The sequence below is a fragment of the Zonotrichia leucophrys genome, chromosome 2, assembly GCF_028769735.1.
Source record: "Zonotrichia leucophrys gambelii isolate GWCS_2022_RI chromosome 2, RI_Zleu_2.0, whole genome shotgun sequence".
NCBI classification, from domain to species: domain Eukaryota; kingdom Metazoa; phylum Chordata; class Aves; order Passeriformes; family Passerellidae; genus Zonotrichia; species Zonotrichia leucophrys.
The window spans coordinates 13,756,143-13,776,849 of record NC_088171.1 but is presented as its reverse complement, the minus strand read 5'-3'; positions in this window follow the sequence as shown (position 1 = coordinate 13,776,849).

Sequence of the window (20,707 nt, the reverse complement as noted above, 5' to 3'; positions counted from 1 at the left end):
TCTTTTGAATGACTTATTTCCCCAGGCTATCTACATTAGACATGTCCAGGTGGTCTCAAATTATTTACAACTGCAGGAACCTCTGTGGTCACAGGATTATCTGCATGGGGAAGCACATTTGTAAGTCAGTATTTCCTTCTCAGAAAACAGGACAGTCTTTGTTAGTACATATTCTCATTTGGAATACTTTTAAACTAAGCTAAGAGAACCTAAATACATATCTCTCTTTTCAGTCACTTAAGAGTAGGGATTTCCTTTAAAAGAAGATCCTTATAAGAAAAAAAGCTTGGAAGGGACTTGGTTGTATTACATATTTTATTAATTTTTTTTATGATGTGCATGTATCCAACTTATCTGTCAGTGTCCCCACACAGGAGAAGCACAACATGTAAAAGAACAGTAGGTGCCTATCCTGTGGAGTATCCATTCTTCAACATAGCTGATGACATTGAGGGTCCAACCTCTTTCTGTCCATGTTTTTGTTTTGTTTTGTTTTGTTTGTGGTTAGTTGGAGGTGTGGGTTTTGTTGTTGTTGCTGTTTTTTTATTTTATTTTTGTTCTTTACATTGATTGTCACAATGTAAACAGAGTTTTAGCTCATGACAGTCACCATAGTTGACTTTTTCAGTTTGAGTGATTATTTCTTTCCAGAGTGTCTTAAAGGTTATTCTTAGGTCTATCTCTGAGGCTGCTGGCATCTACTCAGCCTGGCAGCCAGATGAATGTTTTAAGAGGAAATCTGACAGTCTGCATATATCTTCTGCAGTTCTAGTGCCAAGACAGTCACTATTTTAAATACCTATAGAATCTAGTATATGTACATTTATAAAATGTGGTAGTCTGGTTATAGACTTGCTTCAGTTTTTAATTTCACAGTTTGTTTTTGTTGAATCACAGAATCGTATAAATTAGAGATGGAAAAGTTGTATTAGGTCATTTAGTCTATCCCACTGCCAAGGCGGGATTGTTCCCTGCAGTATATTTTCCAGTGTTTTATCCAGTACTTTTCCGTTCTCTGGGTTGGGCTTACACTTCAGCCTTTTTTTTTTCTGTTAAGCTTATGTTTTGACATTTTGAGTATTTTTCTCTAGAACTCATTGAATTCTGTTACCACCCTGTGGCCATAACAGCAGTGATGATGCCTGTTGCTACTTTTCAAGTGCTGTAAGCTAACTAAAGTTATTAACCCATAACTGTGTTGGAAATAAGCCCCTCTGTCATATAACCAGCAGTGGCATTGTAAATTTGTGCTTCAATGAGTAAAGCTGTGGATAATATCTGTGAATTGCTAACAACACATATGCTGTTTGCTATTCTCTTCTAACTGGCATGAGTTCTTCCTCCTTCTTGACTATGAGTCATAAACGAGGTGTATATTTCCTTGGGTCTCTGACTGAATAAAACTTCTTAGGCAGTCACTCACTTCCAAAATATCACTTCATTAATATAAATCAAATATCTTTCTGAGAGTAGGCAAAGTTTTAGTGTCTGCACGTATACCAAGCATGTGAAAACCTTCTTCTCTGTGGCAATAATAAATAGAAAACATAGTCAGGAGAGGTCATATGATGATAGGACCAATAAAAAGAAGCCTGTGCTCAGTGAAAGGCAGAGATCAGGGCCACATGCCAGCTCCACACGTGGCACCACGTTTGAGCAAAGCTCAGGCTGTGCTGGTGCTGTGGTTCCTGTGTCTCATGGAGCTGAGGAATTCTGGTGGCACTTATCCCTGGTGATGCTCAGCATGTGTGCCTGCAGTCCTGGAGCAGGAGAGACAGCTGGGTCCACAGGAGCTCTGAACAGCAAGAGACATCACCATCACCACCAGGAGCAGGATTGATATTTCCCTCTTGGTGACAACAAGTGTGACACTCTGTCCTGAGTCAGAGGTGTCTGCTGTGTGACACAGCACACAAATGCTCCTCTGGCTGCGTTAGACAGCATGGAGGGTCTTGGGTATGGCTGTGCAGGAAAAGTCTGCAGAGCTATGTGAATTTAGGTCAGAATGAGAGTGTAAATGCAGTGATTAGCAGTTGTTTAGCCTTTTTGACAAAAGATTTTTGAATATAATATTCCTCTACAATGTTTTCCAGCAGAAATAAGGATTAAAAATGTTTATATATAGCAGACTTACAGCAGCTAACCTCCCTATTAATGAGATGTTAACTCTCACTGGTTTTAAAATGTGGTGGTTTCTGAACAGAGAGGCTCTGTGGGATTTAATTAGAGTGAGTTAACCTTTTCCCACTGAAATGGTGGCCCTACATGCTCCTCATTTTGAGCTTGCTTATTGCAACTCCATCTCAAACAAATCTCACTGATGCATTAGTTAATGGTTGAAAAATGCTGTGAGGATGCAAGGGACTAGGAAGCAGAGCATTGTCATTAATACACAGAATTGCTAGTCAGGAGTTTGTGTTCCTTCCCAGCTGCATTGCTGATTTCCTGTAGCTGTGTGTGAAGATGTTGTCATGCCAATAAAGTCCAACTGAACTGTGCGTGACCTGGCCATGTCAGCTACAGCCAGCCAAAGTATTCAGAACTGCTTGCTAAAGTTTTAGCAAGCATTGTTTAGTAGAATAATTTGAAAAATTTGCCTTACCTCCCTATTAAACTTTTCTGGTAAAATTTTCTTGTGATTTATGGCACCAGAATTGGCATGAAACTTGAGTTTCTATTTCCTTCTTTTTCTTGATTTTGGAAATGAGAGTGATGAATGTTTCAGTGTCTTATCAGGATTAAAAAACAGTTTGTCTTAATTCTTTCATGTCTTTGAAATAAAAAATGCTGGGAAATTGCAAAGCAGATTGTAAAACGCTGTTTTTCCCATCTCACTCTGTCTCTGACAACAACCTGTGAATTCATGAAGAAGAAATCCACCTCTGTAATACATGGTGGCTCTGCTTGTTTAGCACATTTCCTGGTTTGAGTTGGAAAAATGACTTGTGAATAGGGTTAGATTTCATCCAGTGCCATTTCTTTGGCAGGTGACAACATATGAGATCATTTTACACAGCTCTAATCACTGTTAAATCCTTCACTGATACCAATCTTGAGAGTCAAGACAGAGCCTATTTGACTCAAAATTGTGTCAAGGAGACTACCGGTAAACCTACCAACCCTCTCAGTTAAACCCCTCAAATCCTGTGCCAGGAAATTTACAGAGGAGATCAATTTTAATTAATTTAATTTCTCTGACCCTACTGTGTACAATTCCTTCATAAGAATCTTATCACTTCTCTTTGTATTTTCTGGGGTAAAAGGGAAGGAGCCTGAAGGGTTCATGTCAGTCCCAACATGACTTAACTGAACTGTCTTAATCTGTGGACCAATTTGCTCTACAGGCCCCTAAGGAAGGAACTTGTTGATTTTGGCAGTGTTTACCTTTCCTACAAACAAATCCATCGTTTTCCAGACCGCCTGGCTCTTAAAAATCACTTGAGAGCTGAGGGAAAAAAAAAACCTGCCCCAGGCTGCATCAGTATTCTTTTTCTTATGTTTGGGGAAATCTTTTGTATTTTCCACAGCTGCTTGAGGATAATCCATAGAGTCAAGATTATTCACAGAGTCAATAGAAATGCCTGTAAAGTTCTCTGAGTTGAGTTTCCTTCAGTGGGGGGAGTGAAAGCCCCTGTCAAAATAAAAAGGAGGAAAAAAAAAAGAAGATTCTTGACTGAGTTAACTGTGTTCTCAACTACAATTGTGGAGAGGAAATGAAAGGGCTGACTTGAACCTGCTTGCCTTTCACTTTTGGGAGCCACATGTCTCTTTTTTCTCTTGTTTTGTTTTTGTTGTGTTTTTCATAGATTCCATACCAATAATATTTGGTGTGACCGACAAGTATTTGCTTTTAGGTATTATGTATCAGGAATCAAATTCCCTGTTTCTAACCTAAACATGGCAGGTTCAAGTTTTTAATTATTCACACATATATCACATGAAGTGATGAGAGCCATGTAATATATTGCAGAGCCATGTCATTCACCTCTGACTGCCTGAATTGCACTTTCTCACTAGTTTGTCTCCACCAGAACCAATCACTTAGCAATCAGATATTTAGTGTCTTCTTACATGCACTATTATTAAAAAAAACAAAATTCAATTTTTTAAGAAAAACTTTTCCATCTACTTCCACTGCCTTGACGTTCTGGCACTCTTCTACTCTGTGTGTGTGTGTGTGCTCTAATCCATTGCAGTAAAGAATGTGAACACAATCTCTTATGTAAAGACAGAAATCAGTAGACTTTGAGAATTTTTTTTTGTTTCTTTAAAATTCTGAAAAACTCATGGTGTTCCTTCAAAGAAAAAAATATTACATTTAGAAGGGAGTGGAGGGCTCTGCAGCTCTGGGCTGCTCCTCACTGAGTCAGCTGTTTTGGGTCCTGTTTTGAGGTTCTAGCCCTTTCTTTAAGGAATTTTGGCACCTAAATCATATTCCATGATGAAGACCAGTCACCTAAAATATTTGTGACTTTAATTCTGTCATATATAGCCCAAATCATTAAATTGAAGCCATTAAGTCACATTTAGAGGTTACTAGCACTTATTAGCTGAAGTTTTATTATCCCTTCAACAGCTATATAGTTAGAATCAATGAACCTAACTACCTAATTTTCCATCCTCTAGTGCACAGGCTGCATTTTGCTGCCTTTTTTCTGGTAATACCTCTCAGTGAGGAGTGTCACCCTTCACTGATTAGTCCTGTCCACACACCCTACACTGCAGCAAGCACACTTTGGCCTCCCTAGAGCTCTATTGGTGCACAGTGCACGCTGCTTGCTGGAAGTGCACTGGTGCCAAATGCTAGGCTGAAGGATGGATGTCATTTGCCAGAGGCAAGGTCCCATTCCAGCACAACCCACCAGCTGGGGTCTGTCAGCACTCAGAGAGACCTGGTATTGGCCTCCCTTCCTGCAGTTTTCCCCTCTCATGTGTCTACAGGCAGCAGCCATAGTCCCTCTCTGCAGTGATTTCTGCTGACTTAATAGTTCTTGTGTTTGCAGCTCCTTGCTGCTGTTCTTTCACTGCTTTATAACATCAGTGAATATAACACATTGGACAGAAACTGTTTGCTTGTTTATATGAATTCTCTGTGTTCCCCAAAGAGCTGAAATTAGATGTAAGAAATTAGGTATACCTCAACAACCCTATGGAAGATGTGTGAAAAAGCAGACGGAAGGCAGTGGTTCAGAATCTGCTTCAAAATCTTTTTTTGGCTGATTTTATTAATTTTGACTGAGATACGTTAGTGTGGTCATTCTCAGTGTGATCAGTCATTTAATAAGTCTGTGGGGCTGAGAACCATTGTGGGGTGGAATTAGAGACAGTAGCCTCTCTGATCATCAGCCTTTTCATGGGATTTTTATCACTTGCTTCCCTTTATTTTCCTTTTCATTCTGCCATATTCTCTCCCATCTCTCACATATCTCTGTCAGCTGAGACTAAATTCTGCTATTAATCAAATGGTTTCACCAGATTACCTTTTCTCATACACCATTGTTCAGATTTTCTGTTTATCACACTCCCTGCAGAAAACTGCTACTCTATTTTAAACTATTCTCCAAACCTTGATCTCCTTCGCTATTTATGGGATTAATGCTATTTGGCATATCCTTGACACCAGGCTGAATCACCACCACCACTTACGCAAACAGACATACAAACAGGTATTCCCACTCACCAGCAATCCCTAGGCAGTGCCAGCCCCCTGTAGCCACAGTTGAATTGCACAGAAGTCCCCAGGAGGAATGACAGGTCATTATAATTATTTTGAAATGGAAGGATTGTACTGCTATTTAGCTGTATGCTTGCAGACCCTTCCAGCTGCAGCTGCTGCTCCAATCTCAGCTCAGCTGATTTCAGACATTGGAGTCTCTGTCTCCAAAGCTTCACCAACCTCATATCCAGTTATCCTTTCACTCCTGTTCTGACAGATGTTTGCTGTGTAAAGAGTTGGTTCTGTAAATTGCACCACTGCTTATAAACGTGGTCAGGCTAAGCCAGATAATTTTGGCAGGTTAGGAAGTGGCTGCACAGGGAGGTTTTTTTCCCTCAGTGTGTTGGGGAAGAGCAGCAGGAGCTGCAGAAACCTCTCTGAGTGACTTAGCTGCAGTTTGAGCCCCACATCCACGTGCACCACCCACCACCAGTACCCACAGCAGAGCCTACAGGGTCCTGTGACCACACAGGACACAGACTTGAAGGATGTGGGACATGAACTGTGCCTGTGCCTGCCCAGGAATAATGGAGAACAGCTACACCTGAGTGTGCCTTCTTTCTCAAACCAGCAACAGGCTGTGTGCTCCAGGGGCTGCAGCCTTTGGCAGGTGTGTCTGCAGAGACACTGGCAGCTTTTGAGTAGGGCTTCCATGTAGACAGCTATTAGCAGCTGCACAGAAAACATTTTTAAAAGTCAGGTATTAGATAATTCTGGAAGACTTTAGTAACTGAGAGGGAAAATATAGCATTTGAATATACAAAGAAAAAAAGTTGGCAAATGAAGGCTAAACTAATTTGAGAAAATGTTGAGTCAAAGGCACAGGCCATTAGCAATGTCCATGCACAGCCTGTCATAACTTGTTTTCATCTCTGCCTTGGTCTGCTTTTCCTGTAGGAAAAACTGCCTTCAGGACCCACTGTGCTTAAAATTTTCCACAACTCAGTGGTCCAGAATTTCTAATCTTCACTTGTGTTTTCATAAGTTTGGAATGAATTTATTAGAGATGGTGACACAAACTGGTCATGAGATGTTTAGCAATTAGACAAAAATTTCATTTGAAATAGGTAAGGCTTATATTTGTCCCCAGTTTATTAAATTAAATATCTACTACAATTCTGAAGTAAAATATTTTCCTAATATTTAGATGCTTAGATGCACCATCTTCCATGATTCTTTTAATTTGTGTCAGGAATCAACCTATAATATTCAGAAAATGCAAATACAATTTACTTCTTGGCATTTCATTACTAAAAGGACACCTGTTTGATAAAAAATTAATTTTTCCTTTTACCAAATAAAGATATCAAATTTTGGACCAACCCCAAAAATGAACCAGGGTCAAATAAATGTTACAAGTATATCCATGAACATAAGGCCTTCATGTACCTTTTCAGGTTTATATTCAGTATCCTTTCATATTTCTATAAAGTGACTGAAATTTAAGGGCTGAGTACATGTTTTTGAGAGCCATTTCACTTCTGAATGGTTGGTTTATGGCCTCTGCCCAGAGATGCGGATACCAAAATGCTGACAGTTGCACAGCCTAGCATCTGCATTGAGGCTCTTCCAAAAAAATCCTGGTTATAGTGCTCATTATATGCAATACTTGGACTCTATGCCTAAAACAGGACTGTGAGCAGGAACTCTTAATTTAGCCACAAAGAACACTAATGAGGAAAAGTGTTTTACATACCTTTGCTCCCTGTCCCTGAATTTTCGTACTTTTGCTGAGAGCTATGAAATAGTGTTGTCACTCGTGAGCAATTCACAGCAAAGAAGCTTCTCCTGCGTGCCAGCATCTGTAAATTTTCTTTTAAAAGTGCAGCCAGGATCATGCTTTTTCTTTCTCATAACAGACAGAGGATGTGGGGAGAGCAATTTAGCCATTAGTCCTGCAGTTCAACTGCAGGAGTCTCAGTCTCTGCATATCTCAGCTCACTGGGGGTCAGGGAATGGAGACCCCATTTTCCAGGGTGGCAGGTCAGATAGTGGTAAATGGTCTCTGCTGCCTACTGGGAGAGTCCATTCTCCAGGTGGTTGGAGAGCTCACTTTGGAGAAGGAATGGGTCTGTCCAGTCCCTTCATCACAGCCTGCTTCTCTATTTTATCCCATGGAAGTTTAATCCAGAAAAGGCCTTAAGAACTCAACAACCATGATTTTTGTGCCCTATTGCAAGCTGAGTGCTCTAATAAGTCTTAGACTCATGTTGTTCTATATTTTTCTCCTTCACTAGAAGATCTTTAATACTTTTATAGAAAATGCAAAACCTTTGGGAGGGCTTTAAGTGTGCTCTTCTCTACCTGGATAGGTTAAAAGTTAGGAGAGCATGTAGAAAAGAGGTTATGTAGAGCCCACTATTCTCAGTTTTTCCATAAGCTCTTACCCTCAACATAATAAATAGGAGAGGTGGGTATAAGCTCCTACTCAGTTCATGTTTTAAAAAAAGGGAACAATGTTTGTGGAATTGTTTTCCAAATATGTTCTTGTGGTTTTTAGGTCCTGTACTGAGGAGGTCCTCATTTGTGGATTTAGAGCTCTGGTGGGACTTTGACATTGGTTTCTTTGGCAGAGAGACCTTAGGAGGTTTTATGCGCATAACGACAGAGAATTTGAGACACTTGGGGAATTTATATGGTAAATGTCTGCATGCCTCCTGATTTAAGTATGACAAATATATAGGGCCTGTGACAACTTTGGTGTTGGACATAGCATTTAGGATTTCATGCACTCACGCCTTGTTTCAATCCCAGTCACAGAGTGAATGGGATTTCAAACAGTATGTGAGGTTTTTTCCTGCAATATGCACACCTTCCTTGGGACCAGAATTCCTGAGCTATGATGATTTGTGTTAAAATAGATAATTTAAACTCTGTTAAGTGAATGGTGAACTGGCCTTCCACAATGGTATCCATAGCACACAGCTGGACATAATTTCTAAGGAGAAAGGAGAGCAGGCTCACAGGTCAGGAAGAACAAGTACAAAAAAAAAAAAAAAATCAACAAATCAGCTGTGAGATTTTGAAATGGGTTGGGTGGTGAGACATAACACTAGGCTGCACATCTGTGATCATTCATCAGTGGACAGCATGAGGCTGTTTTTGGTTTTCTAGTAAGATGAACAAATAGACATGTAAACCAGGCACTGAACCTAGGTTCTTATGCTCTTCTCAGCCAGACTTACAATCCTGAGCACAACATTGCAATACCTGTTTGTTTTGCAGCTGATTTGTGTTTGACTGTCTGTCTGTGAAGATTTGTAAGACAGATGCAAGACTGTTTGCAAAAGATCATAAGTACTATGACTATGCTCACAGAAGAATAAACAAGAAGATATCAACAAAGCCAGATATAAAAAGGAGCTTAGTCAGGACAGGTCACAGCTTTTGTGTTGTAATCATTCCTTCTGGCTCCTTCACTTCTGTTTGAACAGAATGGCTGCTTATGCCAGCATATTTGGTCTATACAAAAATCCTAGGGAGAATGATTCATTCAACCATGTTGCCAACTGCTGTGTTTTTATTAGTGAGCCTTGCAATATTTGGTGGTTTTCTCAAAACATCATATACCAAAGTAATGTGGTGGGGTGAAAATCACTGTGTTAGCTTTTAAAAGTTTTGAAGTTTCCAAGGCCTTACAGTGACAGGGAAAAAATTAGATAAAAGGCAAGAAGGCAAGAAGAAAAGAGAGAAGGACTGAGAGAGAAAAAAGGAAAAAAAAAAGAGAGGGAGAAAGTAAGAAAGAGAGAAAAAAAGAGAAAGAGAGAAAAACAAAGAAAGAAAATGTAAAGACAAGTATAAAGTCTATTTTGATGATCTCTTTAAAAGTTTTAATCATGAGACCTGAATGCCAAGAGCTGGCAATATTGCAGGTATGGAAGGCTTTTAAGTGGCCGTTTTCATCACCATTTGGTGCCTGGGAGAGGCCTTTCTTTATATATGTATGTGAGGAAGATTTTACTCTGTGGCAGTAGGAGCTTTACCTGAAGTCAATTTAAAGAGACAGGTGATTTCTGCAAGTTGCAAACTAATGTGCCATAATTCCCCAAGGTATAAATTAATACAAAATATATGTCTAATAATATAAGGTACTAGACACAGAAAGCTCATCCTGAGCAGCAGAGCTGTAGTGTTGAATTCTCCTGTAATCAAAATATGCAGGCACCTCAAGGGAATGTCTCCAGATGGCTGATTACCCATTAAAATCTCAAACCTTTGATATGGGCCTAAAGAATGGATCACCTCCCATGAAGAGAGTACTATTTTCAATTTCATTTTACAGATATTGGTTTGGCATGGAGGGAGGAGGGGAAGATCCATGATAGTAACTCCATCCTTACTAGATGAGGTCAATTTCATTAAGAATGAATAAATGGGGAAGAGTCTTTCCCAAATTATTTTTACTTACTCTGAATCCTTTTGATATTGTTATTTTCCTGCTTATAATTCTCTCTAGTTCAGTATATGGTTCTGCTTTATGGACAGCACAGTTTTCCCTACTGTTTGATTTCTACAAAACTGATGTTAGAGCATTTGGCCTCACATTTTCCAAAAGGATCCCTGCTATTGCAGAATGAACTATGCCATTTAGAGCCAACTGTTATCTGGTTTAGCTGAAATAAACCCTTATAGAACAAACCAAACTGTGCTATAAGTGCTCAAGTCAAAGGAGATGAGATGGACTCAGAAAATCCTCTCCTTGCTCCTGTTCTTCTGTAAGTGATGTTTCACACACAGTTTTACTTCCCTCTTACATGCATGTTTAAATTTTCCCTGCAATTTGCAGCCCTGTCAGGTAGGGATTGTCCCTCTCTGGCTCTTGCTCAGTGTCCTGCTTCACAGGGGAGCTGAGAATGAGCCTTCACTGAGATACAAGCATGCTGTGAGGGACTGGTGGTAGGCCAGCAGTTGAGACATAAAGGGTTGAAATTAAATAAAGCTTTGAGGTGTTCATTTTTTTTTTCTACACTGAAACAAAATGCAGAATTTTTTTCTTTTGTTCACCTATATTCTTAATTTCATTGAATTGGGAAATGTTGGGAAGTGTTTCTCAGAGAACAGGAGAAAAAAATCTGTAAAAGAAAGGACATCTTCACAGAACTGGGAGCAAAGAAAAGCAAAAGTGACTAAAACCAAATCTATGACAAAAGGCCTCATCCAAGGTGAGCTGGTCTCCTCAGAACTGTTTGATAGTGGTCCATATTTCCTAGGTGCTTCAGAGGAATGGTCATACACTCCCTTTGACAGGTTTTTTGGGTGAAAAAGCCTGTGTTGCCTATGAAACTGCAGTTTTCAGATGGAGCTTTTCTGTAGTTGGAACATTTCCAGCCTCTTTTTCCTATGAAGATTTTCCAGTGTCCAATATTAAAATCCAGTATGCCACCAGTAGACTTTTTTTACCTAGCCTGTTTCTGGGAAACACATTTATTTGAGATTGTCATCTTGTGGATGGCTAATGGGTTAAAAAGTCATTAAACACATTCACATGCAGGCAGTGCCATTATAAAAGACTTTTTTTCCCTGAGCTTCCTAAAATAAAATCACCTTCAATGGAGATAATGCAAGAGATTAAAGGCATGTTTGTTCAGGATAGATTTGTTTCTTAAATGGATTTTCCTGTCAGAGGCTGAGTAACCTTAGAAGTGTGACAACTGCTAGTATGCAATATTACCTGTAAGTCTGCTGATGAGGAGGGATAAACTCCTCATGACTTTCAATACAGACTGCATATTTTTGTAAAAGATCAAACCAGCTCTGAGTTACAAAGCGAAAGGGTGAAATTCCTGGGTGAAAATCTGTGGCCTTTGTTATACTTGGGGTCAGACAGGATGGTCACTTCTGAGTTTAAACCTACAAGTGGAACTTCATTAAAAAGTAGTGGTCCACTCAATCCAGCCTGCTTTATCATGTAGGCTCTTTTTTCCCTTTCTCTTCTCTTTGGAGCTTAAGCAAATGCTTATGAAAACTTTTAATTAAGTTTTAGCTGCACCCCGAACCTTGCATAATCCCCAGATCACAGCTGACATGTTCATTTGCAACCACAAGATCTGGAAACTAAAGTTAGTCTTGCTTGAAGTCAAAACCCTCCTACTACAGTTGAAAGGCAAGAATATCTAGGTAGTCTAATAATCCTTTCTAAAATTAAAGAAAGAACATTGAAGCTCTTGTGTCTATATTGAATATTCTACTTAGAATGCAGGGAAAAGTTCCTGTTGGCAAGCACTATTTTTGTGTTTATGAAGAGCTACTGTGATAGATCTAAGTTTGGAGGAAGTGGCAGAGATGATCTGGGTTTTAGCTTTGAACCAGAATTTGAAAAATAATTACAGGCTACCACATCATACCACATCATAGCATCATAAAATTTTACATCAGACTAAATTTTGGACTCTAATCTTGTGCTACAGTGTCAAGAATAGTAGCTTTATCTGAAATTAGTTATTTTTAATCTGAAATTAGCCTTACCAAATATATATTGGTCCTGAGTCTACACTGCCCTCACAGACACTTCCAAGCCTTTGTAATCCACTCTCAGTGTCCTTGGGAATGGATCAGGTACAGGCAGATCCCTCTTCCTGTGAGGCACAGTGAGGCATCTCACACATTTTCCCATATTACCAGCTGCAAAATGCAACACAAGGAATGAGTCTCTTCTTTGTGGTGCTGGTATAGAATTATGGTTTTAGGGACCCATGGTAAAAATGAACATGTTACTGAAAAAGAATAATGTTCCTGAAGGGAAAGGAAAGCTAGATGTAAAACACTCCAAGAGAAACTGACTAGATAGCCCAAAGAGAAATATTTAAGGAAGGAAAGAAAAGCACTGGAAGGAAAAGCAGAGGGGAAAAAACTCCACCAGAATTCAGATTGGAGGATAAGCCCCTCCTTTATTTAGAGATGCAGGGCTGGATTAGTACTGGGATGGAAGACTCAGCCAGCCATGCCAAAGACTGTTTAAGCTAACACCTCCTAGGACAGCGTTATGGCTTCTAGCATCTTTGGTAAGATTTGCAAGACCAATAAATTCTGTTCCGCTCCTGATGAAGGAATCAAACTTTTACTGTGGCTTCAGCATTTCAACACAGAGGTGACTATTGTGACTTTTAAGCTGAAAAATCACTTTCACTCTCTTTAAATCTGTTTTCATTCTTTGAGTTGCTTCCTGAAATGGTTCCAGCTAGAAACTCTGTAGAAAATTTGCTGCAGAGAGAGTGGCTCAGGAAATAGCCCATATGAAAAGTAAAAAGGTTCTGAGAGGGAAATTCTGCTGAAGGAAGGACCACTGCCCAAGATTCAGGGTGGGTGGAAAGGGTAGTGACATGAACTGAGAACATCCAGGTTCAGTTAGTACACACTGAAGGTTATATTGATTCATATCAAGCAGATTGGGGACCTCTAGCTTGCCCTCCCACATTTTCAGACCTTCTTCTTTCACTTATACAAGGCGTCTAAAAGAAAATAGATATCTAGCACAATCCTGTATTTTAGGAAAATGTTCATAATATTTTAAAGTCTAATATCTCTCCACCTATGGCAGGAGGTTTGGAACTAAATAATCTTTAAGGTCCCTTCCAAGCCAAACCATTCCATGATTAATGTGGAGCACAAAGGAATTTGATAAGTTTCATATTTGCTGTGATTGGAATTGCCATTTTCCATTCTGCTTTTTTTTTGTTTGTTTTTGGGTTTTATGTTTTATTTTGTTTTTTAATGTCCTTTCTCTCCTTACCACATCAAAACATTTTTAGGAGCTATATTTCTAAATTACCATCTTCACCCTTTTCCCCCAGGAATCTGAATCAAACAAAGGTGGAAGGAAGTCAGAATACCACCTGGGAAACTTTAAGGGTTGAGAGACCACAGACTTCCCAGATGCACACAAAACCTCAAGCTGCATTCATGAAGTGTTGTAAGCATTGCCTGAGGGTCAGGAACACATCAAACCAAAGTTATATTCCAGTGGTTTTGAGGTTTGAGGTGAGGGTTGTGCTGCTCTGGTAGCATCCTGAGGGGTGGACTGTGGGCAAGCTGTGAGCAGGATTTATGTGCTCCAAGTGCATTAGTATACTCCTGAACAGGGGAATGATTGTAGGGCAACTTTACAGGAAGGATAAATGTTTTTCTGTCTTTTAAATGCAAATTTCAATAGTATATTTTTTGTTGCTAGCATTAAGATCTAGAGAATAATAAGAGAAAGACAATATTGTATTATGACTTTCTATTTCCCATTGATCTGTTATAAATAAAATCTCATTAATTATTTACATAACAAACAAAAAGTTGTAAGTGCTTAGAGGGAAATGAGTTAACTCACCACTCACATAATTTAAGCTCTGTTATATAGTAGCTAATTGGAGACCACCCATTTTTAAAATTGTGGTTTAGAGAGATTAAAATAAATCTTAAGAAATTGAATTTAAACAACCCGATAATTACTCTGGTTTTGCTCTTGATTTATTTTTGTATAAAAAACTCTCACTGATAGCTGCCAGCTATTCAAAATAGTTTACTTAAAAAAATCATAGCAGGGTAAATGAATACCTATAAGTAATTGATCTCTATGGTAGATTTTTTTCCCTATAGAAGACTAATCACCCAAGTATATTATTTGCATTGCAGACAAAAAAAATCTATTTTTAATTAACATAGTGTTTTAAATACAGCAGCAAGAAAAATTACAAATAGAGAAGCTAATTATTTAATCTACATATTTATTTTCTTTTTATGTAACTTACATATGAATCTTCTACCCTAGAAGCTACATGGAGGAGGTGGAAAATTTTCCAAGTAGGAAATGAGACTTAGCTGTAACTTATTTTTTTTTCTTGGAATTAAAAAAATGTAATGAAAATATAAAAACTAATGTTTAGCTGGTTCAGTTTCACATGAAAATTTAAAAATATTTCTTTTTTCAAAAATTGCAGTGACATTACACTAGAGAAACACTGTGGTGGATATATCCTATTAGCATGTCTATTTTTCTTCTGGGATGAGAAGACTAAGTTGCCTTCTTGTTGCCTATCTCTCCTGTAAGTGATAAGTACATTCAAATCTTTAGCTCTTCTTCCTAATTGGTTGCCTCAGGTTTCCCTTGTGATGCTGAGATTTTAATATTTTTTTAATCTAACAAATATGTTGATATACTCAAATGAAAGGTTTTATGTAAAAGAAAAAGATTGTTGCTCTAAAGACGTTATTAGAATAAAAAAGAGTTCTTTCCTTTTTGATAATCTCTTCCTTCCTTCCTGAATACAGTTTTTATGGCATCCCAAATAGGCCTCAAGGTCACAGTGTGAATAATCCAAGACTGGGACTTTGAACTGGTTTTGAAAACTAAGAAGCTCGGTAGCTTTTTAACACCTCCTTATTTTTCCACATGCCCCAGCACATCTTAGCTTTGGAGCTATGCAATAAAGAACACTCCCAATGAACTTTGGATCTCATATCTAAGCAGCTCCCTTTCTTCTTTTCCTTTTTTAACTCCCCCTCCCCTTTTCTTTTTTTTTTTGTTTATTTTTTAAATTTTTCTGCCAGAAGTCTAATCTTATCCTGCTAATGGCATGGGATGTTCTACAGTTTTTACAAGACACCTACAAATGTGATCAAATCTCGATACCCTTGTTCTCTGCACTCACAGATTTTTTTCTCCTCTTCCCTCTCAGCGCACACCCCACGCAGCCCCCAGCTTGCTGTCAGCATTCCCGGTGCTCAGATCGCACCTGGGACCCTCTCACCGACCCCTTTCAACATTTCTGGGGAGAGATGAAAACACTTGGAGCGAAACAGGAAGTTCAGCAAGTCAAAACATTGTCTGTGGTTGGGGTTATCCATTTGTCAGCAGCGCGTGTTTTTACCTGTGCTGGCAGCGGCTCCGGCTCATCCGACCACGGCAGGGGGACGGATAAAGGCTGGGAACAGAACTTCCAGCAGCACTGCTCTGCCAGGAGCTGCAATGGGTGAGATCCTGCAGCTCACAGGGGCAGCTGCACTAGCTAATTCTTCACTGGGGAAAAGCAGAAAAATGCCTTTCACATGGCAAGAGTGAAATCTAGCAAAACTAGATCACCTCGTTTAGAGCTGCCTGGGAGTACTGTGGTAACACCCATCAAAACTCTTATGGCTGGTGTGGTCATGAAATGTCATTTATTTTGGAGAGAAAATTTACCTGGGTCCACATAAGAGACGAGAAAGAAGCCATATGTGGGCCCTGCAGTCCATAGGAACTTGACTTCTGGGCCAGACTGTTTTGGCATAAAGAGTAAAAGTCTTTTAAAAAATAATATCCTGTTGCTTTTGCACTTCCATTATATTAAACTGATTTTCTTTACTCACAGTGGGATTTCAAATTAATTTGTAATTATACACACCACGAGGGGATGAGATAGAAATGACCCAATTATAGACCAAAAGGATGCCCTACAGCTATCTTCCAATTACTCCAACCATCTGAGCTCTTAAGCAAAATGATGGGCTTAATCCTTCCTTGGTCACATCTAGTTGTAATTTGCCACTGAAAGCTATAAATTCGCTTTCAATATTTATTACCATTTTATAAAACTCTGTACTGATATAACATAGACTAGAAATAGATAATGAGAATGGGTCACAGTTGCAGATATTCTTCTAGATTTTGGTCTGCCCCACATTCTCTGTGACCATTGAGTGAGGAAAAAAATCATGGTTTCTCTGTTGTGTCCCTCAAATGGTAATAATTAGCTACAATCAGGCAGGTAGAAAACTTATAAAGTATTAGAAACACCAGAAATGCCCATTAACAAGTGGCCACTAACAACCTCCCACTTTCAGCCTTAACTTTTAGCACAGGCTGAAGAGTTCATGAAGAGCAAAAGTTGCATAGATGTACTCATTCTAATAGTGTTTTCACTAAAATCTTAAAATAGAACAGGAATAACAACTAAGGTGAAGAAAGAGACCTGATGCAAAAGAGGTCAGTTCTCTATAAAGTGTCTGGTTGTTTGTGGTTCATTGACAGTTATGTAAACTATACATTAACACAAAATATATTTTCTTAGTTTTTCTGCAAATTAAAAAAGCAAACCCAACCTGTAAGTGAAAGTCTAACACAAGCTATTGTATTTAAAAAAAGACAGTTTGGGGTGGGGTGAAGCAAATTTCACCAACTCAAGGAGGAGGAAGAGCTGGTAGTCTGGTACAGAGAGTGTTCACACACAGTTTGGATGAACTACACTCAAAAATTTCCTTCTGTTTACCCTCACTTAAACTGAGTGCTGAGGATATATTTGAGTCCCTTGTGGAAGTTATAACATTTTACAGAGACAGAAATGTCAACTGTACCAGCAAACAAAGCAGTCTCTTGGTCAGGTGAATTTCCAAGATACTATGTGAATATTATTTTTCTGGTGCATTAATTATTTGTATGAAATGAATCAGCTGCAGCTGGCAAGATATGGAGAAATTTACTCCTGCAAACAGGATGGTATTTGGATTAGGGAGGTGAAGCTAACTTCAAGGATCAACATAGTGCAGTACAAGAGGGTTTGGTGAACAGCGTGTAACTTCTGGGATGTGCCAAGTAAAAGGAAGAAACTGTCTTCTCTTAATTTTCCATATGATATTTTAGACCCCTTTAATTTGTCCTGAAAAACTCTATAAGAAAAAAAGTATATCAGAAACACCAAAATGAATTGTTTTATAGCTTCAGCTTTTAATTTTGTTTTATTTTAGGCACTTAAGTTTAAGTAATACCTTACCTGAATTTTTTTGGCTCAGACTGATGATAGAGCTTTGTCTTGTTAGTTCTTGTTGCTATACCTTTCAGAGACACAGTCATCCTTTACAGATTAAGTGACTTGCTAACAGGCTGACATGGGAAACATTAGTTTTGTTTAGTATTTTAGTATTTTGCTATCTTCTCTTCAGCTGTCCCTGGAGAAAGAGTTCTTTATTTTGTTATTAATGAAGAATGGCTTTTAATAATCCAGTTGACCACTTTAGTGACACTTCCTCTGCTTATCCATTTATAGGCACACAGTTTGTATTTATTTCTGTTTACTTCACTGACTGGAAACATACTTTTTATCTAAGTGAAAGAAGACACAGAGTTGAGTACCTAAGTATCTTAAGTATCTATGTACTTTGAAGCTTAAGTATCTATATACTTTGCAGCCATTCTATTTGCAAGTTATTTTGGTCAATACCAAGTATTTAACAAGTGTGCTGTTAAAACTGACCTGTAGACTGGCAGATCTTGCGTACAGTTAATATATCTTAGCTGTTGGTTGCCATCACTGCCTCACTCTGTTTCTGGACTGCTCTTGATATTGTTGTCTGGTTAAAAGTTAGGGTTATTGCTCTGTGGAAAGATTAAGGGTGAAGTTGTCTCCCTTTGAAGCACCTCTATCTATCAGTTCAAGCCCTATTTCTCTGAAAAAAAGGGAACTCAAATAGCCCAATTCAGTTTCCCACCTCCCAGCATGCAGGTGTTTTCCAGACAGCCCATGCAGTATCCCTCCAAAGATTCAGATTGGTGCATTTTGGCATTTCCAAAACTCTTGGTTTGTTCTCAGGGACCCAAACCAAAAGTCCTGAGCTCTCTTATTGCTTCCAAAACCAAGATTTTTAGGAAAGAGTAAGACTGAGAAGGAGAGAAAAATACTTTTGCTACGGGAACCACTACAGCTGGATGAAAATACAATCTTTTAGGCATGCAAATTCTTCCTGAGCATGTTGTTCACCCTATAAATGCTAGATATCCTTGTGCTATTGTGACTAAAATTGCATCCATTTTACACATACTCATGGTCAAAAAATATTTAGTGAAGAGAATTAAAATTACTGCTGGCTCTTTGTTTCGGCTGAAGACGTCTGTGTTTTGAATGTTTAAGGCTGAATTTACTGAACTCTTCTATACATTTAGCTAAAAATACAGTAGATAACTGTCTTCAGTGTAGAGTAGTTGTGAGTTTTAGGAGCTTGAATCTGGACTAGCAGAATCCATGGCTTCTGTTCAGAATTTAAACTTCTGGTCTTCATTGGTAGATTCTCTCACTGCAATAGCCATTTTTCCATAGTTTGCCTAAGTTATGTTCTATAGTTTTTGTAATACATAGTACCCATAAGTATGTATTTCTGTGTTTGGACTGGAATAACACCTCTCTGAAAGATATCTCTAAAATATGTCTGCAAGAGACACTGTTTCTCTGACTCAAATACAGTCCTTATTTTGTAAATGGTTAGCTGTGAGCAGGGTTGCACCAGGTCCATCCTTGAACAGCTCCACACATTTTTCATTTTTCTTTAAATCCACTAAAGCTTCCTCCTCTCCATGGTCCCACTGCTGTCACTTGTGTGAACAACCCCATTGATTTCAAAGTAATGTCTTGCATAAGGAATTAATTAGTTGAACAATGAGGTGATTTAAATGACTCTTGTGAAGTGGTCCAAGTTTTGTCCCTTTCTGCTAATTCTGAAGTGGATATGTCTTAACTCTGAGATACTAGTTCATCTGATATATGCTAAGATTGTCACCCTGTAATATTTCAGATGCATTTTGTATTTTCTGCAGTGTTTACTTCTCTCTTCCTCAGAAGAGGTACACCTGTGTGTGTATAGGTCTGCCATCTGCCTATAAAATTTTATTTCTGATAAGGTATGTGAAGAATTTATTTAAATTTCACAGCACTTTCTTCTGCATCCCTTAAAAAAATTATCCTCTTTAGGCATTACAGCATTTTTCAGTCACCTTCTGTTCTTAGATATTTAAAAGCATTTTGGTAAGTCTGTAGTCTTCTGTAAAATCTTCATTTTGCTTCTCTTATCTATTTTTCCTACTCTCTGATCTATGTATTAATTTTAGTGGGTTTTTTAAATCCTTTAGGGGTCCTTTTTGATTGTTCTTCTATTTCCTTCTGTATCACTATTAAACATTTACTATTTTTGAACACTTAGAATAAGGTGTAATGAAATTCTGAGTGTACTTGATGCATACTAATGTATTTTGACTTAATTTTATACTCCAGAACTAATTGCTATGCTGTACTACAACATAGCTCCAGTTGTAAACTGCTACTTGTGCCCTGTTCAAAAGCAACGTCTACTTGAATTTTTGTGAGCTCTTTGATGAGGATAACTAAACATGTCTTAAAAGGTTTGTTTATTATATATATCCTTGCAGAAAAGCAAAGGAAAGAAATTCCTGAAAGAGAAAATCCTGGTTTATTTCCTTTGTTAAGCCTCTACTTGAATCTCATAGCTGTGGTTTTTTAGTTCCTGTGTGTTGCCACTGCAGAGACAGTGAGAAGAAAAATTTTTCCAAACTGTATTTATATATTTTAACATTCACCAATTACAGCTGATGCAGTTATTTGTCTTGTCCCAACCATAACTAGAGTCAAAATGGGTCTTTAGTTCCAACAGTGGCAGATGGAATCAAGTTGTCCAGTGGGTCAGTGCAAACCCAGATTCAGGGCATGGTGCAGCACATGTCTCAGAGTAGGATGTTTTGTGTGCTGGCAGTAGGAAAACTTCAAATTTCATTACAGGTGCATCTTTTAGGGTGGCACAAGCGCTGGCACAGAACACAGCTGTCACTGGGATGTGAGAATAAAGGACAAAACTGCAAGTGAAAGAATGTAGTCTGGAAAGTGTCTTAACAGTATTTGAAAGTGAATGGTCTCCTGAAAATGATATGGCAAAATTTTTTTGTTCTGAAACTACAGAAAGTACATTTCAAGGAGAAAGTATATTTCAAAGTTAATTTATTTGAAACAATTTTAATATCCTTATTTTATGATGGAAAATGGTAAAGTAAAAAGAGAAATATCTCTAACAGGTTTCTAATTGTGTTTCTCTAACAATTTTTTCTACTAGGTTTTATTTTTATAGGAATTAAAATGTTCTTTGGAGGGTTTTGAAAAGTTTTCAAGGTCTTATAAATATTTGAGGGTTATCATTTTTACTTTGTCTCTCCATATTTCTGCACATTTTTCTTTAAATCTTAAAGCAGAAATA